We start from the raw sequence: 13394 nt of genomic DNA, 5'->3' as shown, positions 1-13394 counted from the left end.
TCAAGCCTGTAATTAAACTCCTGGTGGCAGAGTGGCAGAGGCAGGAGATGGGGAGAACGACTTGAGGAAGAAACAGCTCCTTAGCTGCCCTCGGAACCGAGGCAGCCCAGGAACGTGAGTGCCTTCAGCCCACAACCTTTCCGGGAGAATGCAGCAAGTCAATCATCTGACTCCAGCAACATCCTCTTCCTCCCCCCAAGATTCTGCCGTACGCGCCCGTACTGCTCGGATCTGTGGAGTGTGGGCCTCCACCCCGGCACCTGCCACCTTCACGTGAAGGCTCTGGCTTCAGCACACCAGCTCCACTCTCAAACCTAACCTCCGCCGAATTCTCAGCAGGATCGACCATTGGGTCCACGGAGGACTGAGACACGTGAGCAGCTCAGCCGATGGGCAAGGGTGACTCATTCATCCTACTCATGTGATGGAGCAGAGAAAGGCGTGTTTTCTCTTCCAGGTATGCTGTGTGCGCTCAAGTCTGAGATGCTCCCGATTCACACGGTTCCCACCGCAGGGAATCCCGTCAGCGCACGGAGGATCCACACTGGCGGCTGCCCCAGACGGGGCGGAGTAGGCTGCAGCGAAGCCTTGCGGCCCGATGACCGCGTCGCGGCCTCCTTTCGTCAGGACCCTCCCGACGTTCGTGCCGCACTTCTGCAGCTGCCGCCGGTACCTCCTCCTGGGCTGCTCGCCCGGCGCCGGCTCCTCCGGCGGCTCGGAGCGCTCGGGCAGGGGGGCGAGGCGCACCCTCCGCGCGCCCGCCGCGCTCGCCCCGCTCTCCCTCGCCGCCGCCGCCGCCTCGTCTCCCGACTCCAGGTGGCCCAGGATGGCGGCCGCCTCCTCGTCCCCCTCGGTCCGCCCTCGCCCTCGGGGCCCGCGGCGCAGGAGGCTGCTCTCCGCCTTGGATCGGAGCCCGGCTCCCACCGTCAGGATGCCGCGGACCCTCTGGCGAAGGTCCGAGCGCCAGGACGCCAACCTTTGCTCCCCGCCCGCTTCTCTGGCTCTGCGCGGACGGCGCGGGGGTTGGGGGAGTTGATACGTTTAAATAAATTAAGGCTCATGGATAAGATTGATTGTTACAACATACAGAGAAAAGCAGGGTCGGCATAACGCTGTGAGAGAGAGAGAGAGAGAGAGAGAGAGAGAGAGAGAGAGAGAGAGCGAGCGTGTGTGTGTGTGTGTGTGTGTGTGTGTGTGTATCTGCATGTATCTATACTACTGGTCAGAAGAGCAAATTGTACAACACATTAATCACATGTTATCACTACTTGGTGGAAGAACAGGTGGCTTTCATTTCATTTTACTTTTTAAAGTTTTCCTAGCTTTCTTCAAGGAGTATTTGTTACTTTGTTGGAGGATGAGTTTGAAGAAACCTCGTTTAAAATTGTTTATTGTAGTAAAAGACACATAGTATAAATTTTGCCATTCAAGCTATTTTTAAGTATACAATTTGGTGGGATTAATTATATTCATAATGTTGTTCGACCATCACCACGATTTATTTCTCAACTTTTTCATTTTCCCCAAGCAGAAACTCTGGACCGTGAAACAAGAACGCCTGATTGCCCCCAACCCCTCTATGGTCCTTGATGACCTCTAACCTACCTTCTGTCTCTATGAATTTGCTTCTTCTACATGTTTTACATAAGGATCATCATGCCACATTTTTTTCTTTGGTGTCTGGTTTATTACACCTGTCATGTTTTCTAGGTTCGTCCATGTTATAGCATGTATCAAAATTTTATTTTTAAAGGATGAATCCTATTCCATGATATGAATGTATCCTATTTTATTAATTTATTCACCTGCGGATGGGCATGTGAGTTTTTCTGCCTTTCAGCGATTGAATCATGCTAGAATGAGCACTGATGTATCGGTAGCTGAGTCCCTACTTTTAATTCTTTTAGGTGTATAGTTAGGAATCGAGTTTTTGCATCATATGATAATTCTACAATTACCTTTTTGAGAAACTTCTGCTTTTTATGAGAAAAAAATCCACTTTTAAAATTTCACTGTGATTCAGCTTTCAAGAATAGAGTGTAGAAAGGGGCAGGTTGATGTCAGCATCTATCGGTTGTAAAATTGAATGCCTCAAAATGTTCTCTGTTTTACACATACCCACACAAGCTAGAAACGTAGGCCAACTTATAGAAAATGTCAATATAGCCGGGCGCGGTGGCTCAAGCCTGTCATCCCAGCACTTTGGGAGGCCGAGGCGGGTGGATCACGAGGTCCAGAGATCGACAGAATCCCGGTCGACATGGTGAAACCCCGTCTCTATTAAAACTACAAAAATCTTAGCTGGGCATCGTGGCGCGTGCCTGTCATCCCAGCTACTCGGGAGGCTGAGGCGGGAGAATCGCCCGAACCCGGGAGACGGAGGTTGCGGTGAGCCGAGAGATCGTACCATTGCACTGCAGCCTGGGTAACGACAGCGAAACTCCGTCTCAGAAAAAAAAAAAAAGGAAGAAAGCTCATGACCGTGGTATACGTTTCTAGACATAGGACCTATCACGGTGTGTTGCTGAGAGTGATTTCTAAGACGTGGCCACTGTATCGCTACTGGGCTGGGACGGCAGTGGTGTTCTCGTGGTGAGACGCCGCGTGGAGCCACGCGCAGTGTGTGGACTCCGATCTTAGCGGTCACATGTGGGTGCTCTGGGATTCGCCGAACTAGATTCCTGGCTGATTCACCAGAGGGTGGACTCTGGTGAACACGATTCAGAAATGCATACTAGGCCGGGCGCGGTGGCTCGAGCCTGTCATCCCAGCGACTCGGGAGGCTGAGGCAGGAGAATGGCCTGAACCCAGGAGGCGGAGGTTGCAGGTGAGCCGAGATCGCGCCATTGCACTCCAGGGTAACGAGAGCGAAACTCTGTCTCAAAAAAAAAAAAAAAAAAAAAAAAACCACACACACACAGAAATGCATACTGGGCCGCCGGGCGCGGTGGCTCATGCCCGTCATCCCAGCGCTTTGGGAGACCGAGGTGGGTGGATCACATGAGGTCGAGAGTTCGAGACCAGCCGGGGCAACGTGGAGAAACCCCGTCTCTACTAAAAACACAAAATTCACCGGGCACGGTGGTTACGTGCCTGTCATCCCAAGCCACTCGGGAGGCTGAGGCGGGAGACTCGCGGGAACCCAGGAGGCGGAGGTTTCGGTGAGCCGAGATCGCACCGCTGCACTCCAGCCTGGGCAAGGAGAGCGAGCGAGAGCGGACGTTTGTGGGGGTGGGCGGAAGAAATGCAAACTTTGGGAGGGAAAACTTGACCCCGGGGCAGGAGGGAGCGTGCTGCCAGCTGTCTTCTTCTCTCCGTGAAATCCACGCTGTGGCCGGGAGCGTGGATTTCACGGACCTTCGTTTCCCTGTCACAGGTATTGCCACCCTGAGCTGGTGGGTCTGGAGTCCACTCGGAAACGCTATGGACTGGACTTCCATCGTAGATAGGGCCCGTCTCCACCCCTAGCGTCCGTCCACACGCCCCCGCCCCCGGTCTGCTCTCCCTCCTCTCTAGCGGAATTGAACTTCCCGATGAACCCGTGGGCGGGTGCCTAGGCCGTGTCCCCTGGGGGCTCTGCTCAACTAGGTGCAGGCGGGCATCCCCTGAGAGAACTCCCTGGGCCCGGAAACGACCTGGTCCGAGCGGGATCGGGCAGAGGCCGGCGACGCGGCATGCCTGAGCCGCCCTCTCCTGCCCCCCGCCCCCCGCCCCCCGCCCCCCGCCCCCCGCCTCCTCCACCTCCACCCGGACCCAGAGCGATCCACGGTTCCCGTCTTCTCCGTGTGACGCCTGCAAGCATCAGTTGTCTTCGGGCATCACCTAGCGGCCTCTGGGATGGAAAATCGAGGTGGCGCGGAGGGAGGTCTGCCCGACCGCTTCACGGAGCCCGGGGCAACCGGTTTCTCTTCCTCCCATCTGGGGGCGCGTCCCTCTCTCCGCTATTGCCTGAGGAACCTCCGCCCTGGCGGGGGCCCTGTTGTGCTTTTATCAGCACTTTGTGTTTGTTTGTTGGTGTCTTTCATGCACACAGACTCTTCGACTTGGGCTTTATGAGGAGTTGGTTTATTTTTGAAGCCCCCACCCCCACCCCTTTACTCCGAAGCGCTGACTTTGTGAGCTGGGCTCCCCCCAACACCGCGTGGAAACGTTCTGGAGCCAGCCGGGTGGGCCCCCATCATCTCTCCCCTCCCCCCACGCTTTACCGGCTGACATTTGCATCGGTGATCGCCAGGCCTCACCTCACTCGGTGGCCGCTCTTTTGGAAGATGGGGGGCTGGGGGTGGAGCAGGGTCTCACTTCCCCAGAGGCAGCTGCGGGCGATGGCACAGCCTTTGGTCCGCGTGGGCAAGCGGGTGGGCGGGCTGGACTGTAGCGGTGGGGTTTCTTTTCACCCGTTCACTCGTCAGGCCTCCCTCCCTCCCTCCCTCCCTCCCTCCCTAGGAGAGCTTCATCTTAGCTGGGTCTCAGTCACCTTTTATCATGATGTCTTCTTTTCTCCTTCTCCCGGCCAGCGTATTTGCAAAATGGGAAGGGCATCGTGGCTCCACCCTGGGCCGCAGTATTATTTGCCCAAAGTAGACATGCTATCTAAGAAGTCATGCTCTGCTCGCTGAAGATGACCGGAGTCGATGCCGGCCTCGGCACGGAATTCTAGGAAGGCGTACCTTTCCCTCGGGACGTGTCAGCTGCTGTCTTCCTCCTGAGGCTGACTAGCGCTTTTGTGGATTGCTCGAGGTAGACTGAGAGCCTGTTGATGTCAGCTGCACTTCATCATGTGATAACCTGTTTTTTGCCAGTTAAAACTAGCTGTCTCTTTCTCAGACTAAAAACTTGTTCAGGCTTTCTGGTAGCTTCCGGAGCTGGACAGACTCCATCTTAGTTTCTACATTTTCGTTATTTCCCCACCATGCCGAATGGAACCAGAGTATGTAACTGGGGCGGGCTGGCACTCGGGCACCTCCCGGAATGCATTTGTTGATAAGAGGCCATCTAGCACAATGGTGGTCAATGTGTGCATTCAACTGACAGAGGAAAACTGATGTGTGTTTGCGGCAGTTCGGAAATTTTTTCCTCGGACAATGTAGCAACAGTCATTTCCAGCCCTATAGTGGCATATAACAGATAGCAGTAAGAACGCGTCTAAGGGCCGGGCGCGGTGGCTCAAGCCTGTAATCCCAGCACTTTGGGAGGCCGAGGCGGTCGGATCACGAGGCCGAGACATCGAGACCATCCAGGCCAACACGGTGAAACCCCGTCTCTACTAAAAACACAAAAAATTAGCTGGGCATGGCGGCACGTGCCTGCAATCCCAGCTACTCAGCAGGCTGAGGCAGGAAAAATGCCTGAACCCAGGAGGCAGAGGTTATGGTGAGCCGAGATCCCGCCATTGCACTCCAGCCTGGGTAACAAGAGCGAAACTCCGTCTCAAAAAAAAAAAGAAAAGAAAAAAAGAAAAAGAAAAAAAAAAAAGAAAGAGTCATTTCCCGCCCTATAGTGGCATATTAGAGTTAGCAGTAAGAATGCGTTTAAAACACAGAAGACCCGCTTCTTACAAACTGATCTGCTGTGTGTTGGTGCCTTTCAGGAAGTTGCATCTATGTTTCGATTCAGCGAATTAGAAACACATTTCTTCTAAAAGGTGCATTTGGACATTCCACAGTGGATGGGGGTACAGGCTGTAGTGAGAATTATCAGGCTCTAAAACAAAAACGGAGCTGCCCAGCAGAATGGGTGTCAGTGTGTGCATTCCACTTCCAGAGGTGAAGGGATGTGTGTTTGCAGGAGTTCAGAAACCCTTTCTTTCTTTTCTTTTTTCTTTTCTTTTTTTTTTCTTTTTTGAGACAGAGTTTCTCTCTTGTTACCCAGGCTGGAGTGCAAAGGCGCGATCTCGGCTTACCGCAATCTCCGCCTCCTGGGTTCAGGCAATTCTCCTGCCTCAGCCTCCTGAGTAGCTGGGATTACAAGCACACGCCACCATGCCCAGCTAATTTTTTGTATTTTTAGTACAGACGGGGTTTCACCGTGTTGGCCTGGATGGTCTCGAACTCTTGGCCTCGTGATCCACCCGCCTCGCCTCCCAAAGTGCTGGGATTACAGGCTTGAGCCACCGCGCCCGGCCGGAAACCCTTTCTTTGGAGAATGTAGACACAGTCATTTCCAGCCCTATACTGCCATATAAGGGTTAGCAGTATGAATGCATTTAAGACACAGAAGACCCGCTTCTTAAAAACTGATCTGCTGTGTATTGGTTCCTTTAAGGAAGTTGCAACTATGTTTCGATTGAGCCAGTTAGAAACACATTTCTTCTAAAAGCTAGGTTTGGACATTCCGGAGTGGATGGCAGTACAGGATGTAAGGAAAAATCTCTGGCTCTAAAAGAAACACAGAGCTATCCAGCAGAATGGTTGTCAATGTGTGCATTCAACTTACAGAGTGAAACTGATTTGTATTTCACCAGTTCAGAAACCCTTTCATTGGAGAATGTAGCAACAGTGAACTATAGCCCCATAGTGGTATATAAGAGTTAGCAGTAAGAATGCATTTAAAACACAGAAGACCCGCTTCTTACAAACTGATCTCCTGTGTGTTGGTTCCTTTTAGGAAGTTGCATCTATATTTAGATTCAGCAAGTTAGAAACACGTTTCTTCTTCTTTTTATTTTTGGAGACAGAATTTCGCTCTTTTTACCCAGGCTGGAGTGCAATGGCACGATCTCGGCTCACCGCAACCTCCGCCTCCTGGGTTCAGGCGATTCTCCTGCCTCAGCCTCCTGAGTAGCTGGGATTACAGGCACGCACCAACATGCCCAGCTAATTTTTTGTATTTTTAGTAGAGACGGGGTTTCATCATGTTGACCAGGATGGTCTCGATCTCTCGACCTCGTCATCCACACGCCTCGGCCTCCCAAAGTGCTGGGATGACAGGCTTGAGCCACCGCGCCCGGCCAGAAACACGTTTCTTCTAAAGGCTGCTTTGGACATTCCAGAGCGGAAGGGAGTACAGGCTATTGTGAAAAATATCTGGTTCTAAAACACAAACGGAGCCATCTAGCAGAATGGTTGTTAATGTGTGCAATGAACTTACAGAGTTAAACTGATGTGTGTTTGCAGCAGTTCAGAAACCCTTTCTTTAGAGAATGTAGAAACAGTCATTTCCAGCCCTATGGTAGCATATAACAGCAGTAAGAATGCGTTGAAAACACAGAAGACCAGCTTCTTACACACTGATCTGCTGTGTGTTGGTTCCTTTTAGGAAGTTGCAACTATGTTTCGATTCAGCGAGTTACAAACACATTTCTTCTAAAAGGTGCCTTTGGACATTCCAGAGTGGATGGGAGTACAGGATGTAAAGAGAAATATCTGGCTTTAAAACAACAGAGTTACCCAGCGGAATGGTTGTCAATGTGTGCATTCAACTTCCAGAGTTTAACTCATTTGTAGTTCAGCAGTTCAGAAACCCTTTCTTTGGAGAATGTAGAAACTGTCATTTCCAGCCCTATAGTGGCATATAAGAGTTAGCAGTAAGAATGCGTTGAAAACACAGAAGACCCGCTTCTTACAAACTGATCTGCTGTGTGTTGGTTCCTTTTAGGAAGTTGCAACTATGTTTCGATTCAGCGACTTAGAAACACATTTCTTCTGAAAGGTGCCTTTGGACATTCCAGAGTGGATGGGAGTACAGGATGTAAAGAGACATATCTGGCTCTAAAACAAAAACGGAGCTATCCAGCAGAATGCTTGTCAATGTGTGCATTCAACTTACAGAGTGAAACTGATTTGTATTTCAGCAGTTCAGAAACCCTTTCTTTGTGGAATGTAGAAACATTCATTTCCAGCCCTATAGTGGCATATAAGAGTCAGCAGTAAAAATGCGTTTAAAACATAGAAGACCCGCTTCTTACAAACTGATCTGTTATGTGTTGGTTCCTTTTAGGAAGTTGAAGCTATGTTTCGATTCAGAGAGTTAGAAACCCGTTTCTTCTAAAAGCTGCCTTTGGACATTCCAGAGTGGATGGGAGTACAGGATGTAAAGAGAAATATCTGGCTCTAAAACAAAAACGGAGCTATCCAGCAGAATGCTTGTCAATGTGTGCATTCAACTTACAGAGTTAAACGACACCTTCGGGACAGATGAATACGGTGGGTCCAAGTTCGGAGGTGAGGCGGGTACTTTGCTAGAGCCGAGGACTTCAAGACCAGTCCAGGCATCAGGCTGCAGTGCATTCATCTGGCCAAGGCCCATGGCAGCCTCCACTTCCCGACCTCAGGCAATCCTCCCACCTCCGGCTCAAGAAAAGCTAGGACTACAGGCGCCTGCCGTCACGATGCCCGGCGAACTTTTTTTTTTTTTTTTTTTTTTTTTTTTTTTTTTTTTGAGACGGAGTTTCGCTCTTTTTACCCAGGCTGGAGTGCGATGGCGCCATCTCGGCTCACCGCAACCTCCGCCTCCCGGGTTCAAGCGATTCTCCTGCCTCAGCCTCCCGAGTAGCTGGGATTACAGGCATGCGCCACCATGCCCAGCTGATTTTTTGTACTTTTAGTAGAGACGGGGTTTCACCATGTTGACCGGGATGGTCTCGATCTCTCGACCTCGTGATCCACCCGCCTCGGCCTCCCAAAGTGCTGGGATGACAGGCTGGCGCCACCGCGCCCGGCTATATTGACATTTTCTATAAGTTGGCCTACGTTTCTAGCTTGTGTGGGTACGTGTAAAACAGAGAACATTTTGAGGCATTCCATTTTACAAACGATAGATGCTGACATCAGCCTGCCCCTTTCTACACAATATTCTTGAAAGTTGAATCACAATGAAATTTTAAAAGTGGATTTTTTTCTCGTAAAAAGCAGAAGTTTCTCAAAAAGTTAATTGTACAATTATCATATGATGCAAAAACTCTACTCCTAAGTATACACCTAAAAGAATTAAAAGTTGGGACTCAGATACCGATACATCGGTGCTCATTCTAGCGTGATTCAATAGCTGAAAAGCAGAAAAACCCACATGCCCATCCGCAGGTGAATCAATGAATGAAATAGGATACATTCATACCATGGAATAGGATTCATCCTTTAAAAATAAAATTTTGATACATGCTATAACATGGACGAACCTCGAAAACATGACGGGTGTCATAAACCAGACACAAAAGAAAAAAATGTGGCATGATGATCCTTATGTAAAACATCTAGAAGAAGCAAATTCATAGAGACAGAAGGTAGGTTAGAGGTCATCAAGGACCATAGAGGGGGTGGGGGCAATCAGGCCTTCTTGTTTCACGGTCCAGAGTTTCTGCTTGGGGAAAATGAAAAAGTTGAGAAATAAATCGTCGTGATGGTCGAACAACATTATGAATATAATTAATCCCACCAAATTGTATACTTAAAAATAGCTTGAATGGCAAAATTTATACTATGTGTCTTTCACTACAATAAACAATTTTAAACGAGGTTTCTCCAAACTCATCCTCCAATAAAGTAACAAATACTCCTTGAAGAAAGCTAGGAAAACTTTAAAAAGTAAAATGAAATGAAAGCCACCTGCTCTTCCACCAAGTAGTGATAACATGTGATTAATGTGTGGTACAATTTGCTCTTCTGACCAGTAGTATAGATACATGCAGATACACACACACACACACACACACACACACACACACACACACACTCACTCTCACAGCGTTATGCCGACCCTGCTTTTCTCTGTATGTTGTTACAATCAATCTTATCCATGAGCCTTAATTTATTTAAACGTATCAACTCCCCCAACCCCCGCGCCGTCCGCGCAGAGCCAGAGAAGCGGGCGGGGAGCAAAGGTTGGCGTCCTGGCGCTCGGACCTTCGCCAGAGGGTCCGCGGCATCCTGACGGTGGGAGCCGGGCTCCGATCCAAGGCGGAGAGCAGCCTCCTGCGCCGCGGGCCCCGAGGGCGAGGGCGGACCGAGGGGGACGAGGAGGCGGCCGCCATCCTGGGCCACCTGGAGTCGGGAGACGAGGCGGCGGCGGCGGCGAGGGAGAGCGGGGCGAGCGCGGCGGGCGCGCGGAGGGTGCGCCTCGCCCCCCTGCCCGAGCGCTCCGAGCCGCCGGAGGAGCCGGCGCCGGGCGAGCAGCCCAGGAGGAGGTACCGGCGGCAGCTGCAGAAGTGCGGCACGAACGTCGGGAGGGTCCTGACGAAAGGAGGCCGCGACGCGGTCATCGGGCCGCAAGGCTTCGCTGCAGCCTACTCCGCCCCGTCTGGGGCAGCCGCCGGTGTGGATCCTCCGTGCGCTGACGGGATTCCCTGCGGTGGGAACCGTGTGAATCGGGAGCATCTCAGACTTGAGCGCACACAGCATACCTGGAAGAGAAAACACGCCTTTCTCTGCTCCATCACATGAGTAGGATGAATGAGTCACCCTTGCCCATCGGCTGAGCTGCTCACGTGTCTCAGTCCTCCGTGGACCCAATGGTCGATCCTGCTGAGAATTCGGCGGAGGTTAGGTTTGAGAGTGGAGCTGGTGTGCTGAAGCCAGAGCCTTCACGTGAAGGTGGCAGGTGCCGGGGTGGAGGCCCACACTCCACAGATCCGAGCAGTACGGGCGCGTACGGCAGAATCTTGGGGGGAGGAAGAGGATGTTGCTGGAGTCAGATGATTGACTTGCTGCATTCTCCCGGAAAGGTTGTGGGCTGAAGGCACTCACGTTCCTGGGCTGCCTCGGTTCCGAGGGCAGCTAAGGAGCTGTTTCTTCCTCAAGTCGTTCTCCCCATCTCCTGCCTCTGCCACTCTGCCACCAGGAGTTTAATTACAGGCTTGAGAAGAGGGAAGGAAGAAAGCTCTTTGAAGGCTATGATGCTTTGAAAACTGGGTTGGCAGTGTGGACTGACTGTTTAAAGTAGACAAAAACTTGTCATTTTACCCCATCCCGAACGGCCGTGCGGCTGGCGAGAAAGGAGGGAGGAGGGCAAGTTCAGGCGCAGGCTGGGTGGGTGGCTGGGACGGGTCAGCCAAGGGACCACTCCTGAGGGCTCTTGTGCCCGGCGTTGCCCACTTCGGCCCAGCCATGTGTTTGCGGCAAGCAGAGTCCCTGCAAACATGCGGCTGGCTGCAGTCAGGGCCTACTGCCACCATCGATGCACTCCCGCCAGAGGCTCAGCTGCTCTCCGCCGGGCCAACCGAGAGCGCTTGTCCCGGGTGGGACATAGGGGCTGAGACAGATGGAGGGAGACGTAACACATCAGGAATGGAAATCCAGATTGAGAGAAGGAAGCAGCAAGTAGGAGACAGATGTGAAGGAAGCGGACACAAGGCAAGAAGATGTTGGAAGGGAGAAAGGAGGTGGCCATCCAGGAGCCAGGCCTGGAGCATCAGTGTGGGGGAGTTCATGTAGGCTGGGCCTGTGCCAGTAGTAGGGACAGGGGACGCTGGGTGGCCACGGGTGTCATAGCTGGTGCTTAAAACCGCTGAGGCGGGGTGCGGTGGCTCAAGCCTGTAATCCCAGCACTTTGGGAGGCCGAGGCGGGTGGAACACGAGATCGAGACATCGAGACCATCCTGGTCAACATGTTGAAACCCCGTCTCTACGAAAATACAAAGAAAATCAGCTGGGCATGGTGGCATGTGCCTGTAATCCCAGCTACTCGGGAGGCTGAGGCAGGAGAATTGCCTGAACCCAGGAGGCGGAGGTTGCGGTGAGCCGAGATCGCGCTACTGCACTCCAGCCTGGGCAACAAGAGCGAAACTCCGTCACACACACACACACACACACACACACACACACACACAGAGTCTCTGAAACTGATGAGAATAAATTCCATAGAAATATGACGTCGGACCAATGATAGTATTGGTATAGAAAGGGAAAAAGAGCCGGGCGTGGTGGCTCAAGCCTGTAATCCCAGCACTTTGGGAGGCCGAGGCGGGTGGATCACGAGATCGAGACATCGAGACCATCCTGGTCAACATGGTGAAACCCCGTCTCTACTAAAAATACAAAAAATCAGCTGGGCATGGTGGCACGTGCCTGTAATCCCAGCTACTCAGGAGGCCGAGGCAGGAGAATTGCCCGAACCCAGGAGGCGGAGGTTGCGGTGAGCCGACATCGCGCCATTGCACTCCAGCCTGGGCAACGAGAGCGAAACTCCGTCTCACAGAAAAATAAAAAATAAAAAAAATAAAGAAAGTCTCTGAAACTGATGAGAATAAATTCCATAGAAATATGACATCGGACCAATGATAGTATTGGTATAGAAAGGAAAAAAAGATGAACTTTTATAGATTAAAAGTGGATGGAAGACATTGATAGCAATTTGTCGCATTCGAATTATGAGCCATTCTCTGACACGTTTATCTGTACCGAGATGCCCTTAGGGTTTACCTTGCCCAGGGGGTCACATTTGCCATCCTTCGCCATCCAAGCCTTCCCCAAGTCATAAGCAGAAGCGAGCACGGCTCTTACCCTCCTTCTAGTTTTGGCTACTGTCATTCTCTTTGCCACGAAATGCTTTTGCACTTCCTCAAGTACAAACCCATTCAATCCTCCGCATCCATCTAATGAGATGCTGTGGGCCAGAGGTCAGCAGTTTGGGGCCATGGGGGAGAAAAAACATCATAGGTGCAAATTCCACCCACGGATGATCGGGAGTGGTGAGCTCTCTCTAAAACAGGTTTTGAGGAGAGCCTGGGGATTGCCAAAGGCACCGAATCCTTTGAAAGGAGCGGGAGGCAGGGGCGAGGAAGCTGGGAACTGGGAGGAGGCGAGCTGGGAGTGAAACCGGGAGGGGCGCGGCGCGCGGCTGCTGCACCGGACTGAAATTTTGTACCTTACCGGAGTAGGTGAGCCGGGCTTGGGAATGGGGACCGGGAGGCAGGGTGGGATGGACAGACAGCCCCACTCCCGGGAGCACAGTATGTTTTATACTGAGTGCGCAATGCTCGAAGAGCGCTCAGATTTTCCAATATAAGAAATGTAGTTTTCAGGTATTGTGGAAGAAGAACGTGTTTGTACAGCGCCTTATCATTGACGTATGTTATCTAGTAAACAAATTTCTTGAGTCTTAGAACTAATGCGTAATGTGTCAACTGTCATGATTATTACCCCTATTTATTTGTTTACTTCTTTCTTTGTTGATTATTTTTTGAGGCAGGGTCTTGCTCTGTCGCCCAGGCTGCATCGCAGCTGCAGAGGCGTCAGCTCGGCTCACTGCAAGCTCTGCCTCCCGGGTTCAGGAGATTCTCGTGTCTCAGCTGCCTGAGTAGCTGGGATGCTCAGCATGGCTCTGCGCTCGGCTACATTTTTTGCATTTCGAGTAGAGACGGGATTTTGCCATGTTGGCCGGGATGGTCTCCAACTCCTGGCCTCAAGCGATCCACCCGCCTCGGCCTCCAAAGTGCTACGATTCGAGGCGTGAGTCACCGCGCC

General features: G+C 51.7%; 2 pseudogenes; one reads left to right on the top strand and one right to left on the bottom strand.

Annotated features, from left to right (window-relative positions):
- Nucleotides 1-417: 417 nt before the first annotated feature.
- LOC141583158 (required for drug-induced death protein 1 pseudogene) lies at nucleotides 418-3440 on the bottom strand (annotated as a pseudogene).
- A 5563-nt stretch (nucleotides 3441-9003) lies between these two features.
- On the top strand, nucleotides 9004-10373 carry LOC141583157 (required for drug-induced death protein 1 pseudogene; annotated as a pseudogene).
- Nucleotides 10374-13394: the final 3021 nt, after the last annotated feature.

Source organism: Saimiri boliviensis (assembly GCF_048565385.1).
Source record: "Saimiri boliviensis isolate mSaiBol1 chromosome 16 unlocalized genomic scaffold, mSaiBol1.pri SUPER_16_unloc_1, whole genome shotgun sequence".
NCBI classification, from domain to species: domain Eukaryota; kingdom Metazoa; phylum Chordata; class Mammalia; order Primates; family Cebidae; genus Saimiri; species Saimiri boliviensis.
Note: the sequence above shows the minus strand (reverse complement) of the source record. Positions and strands in the feature narration are given on the sequence as shown.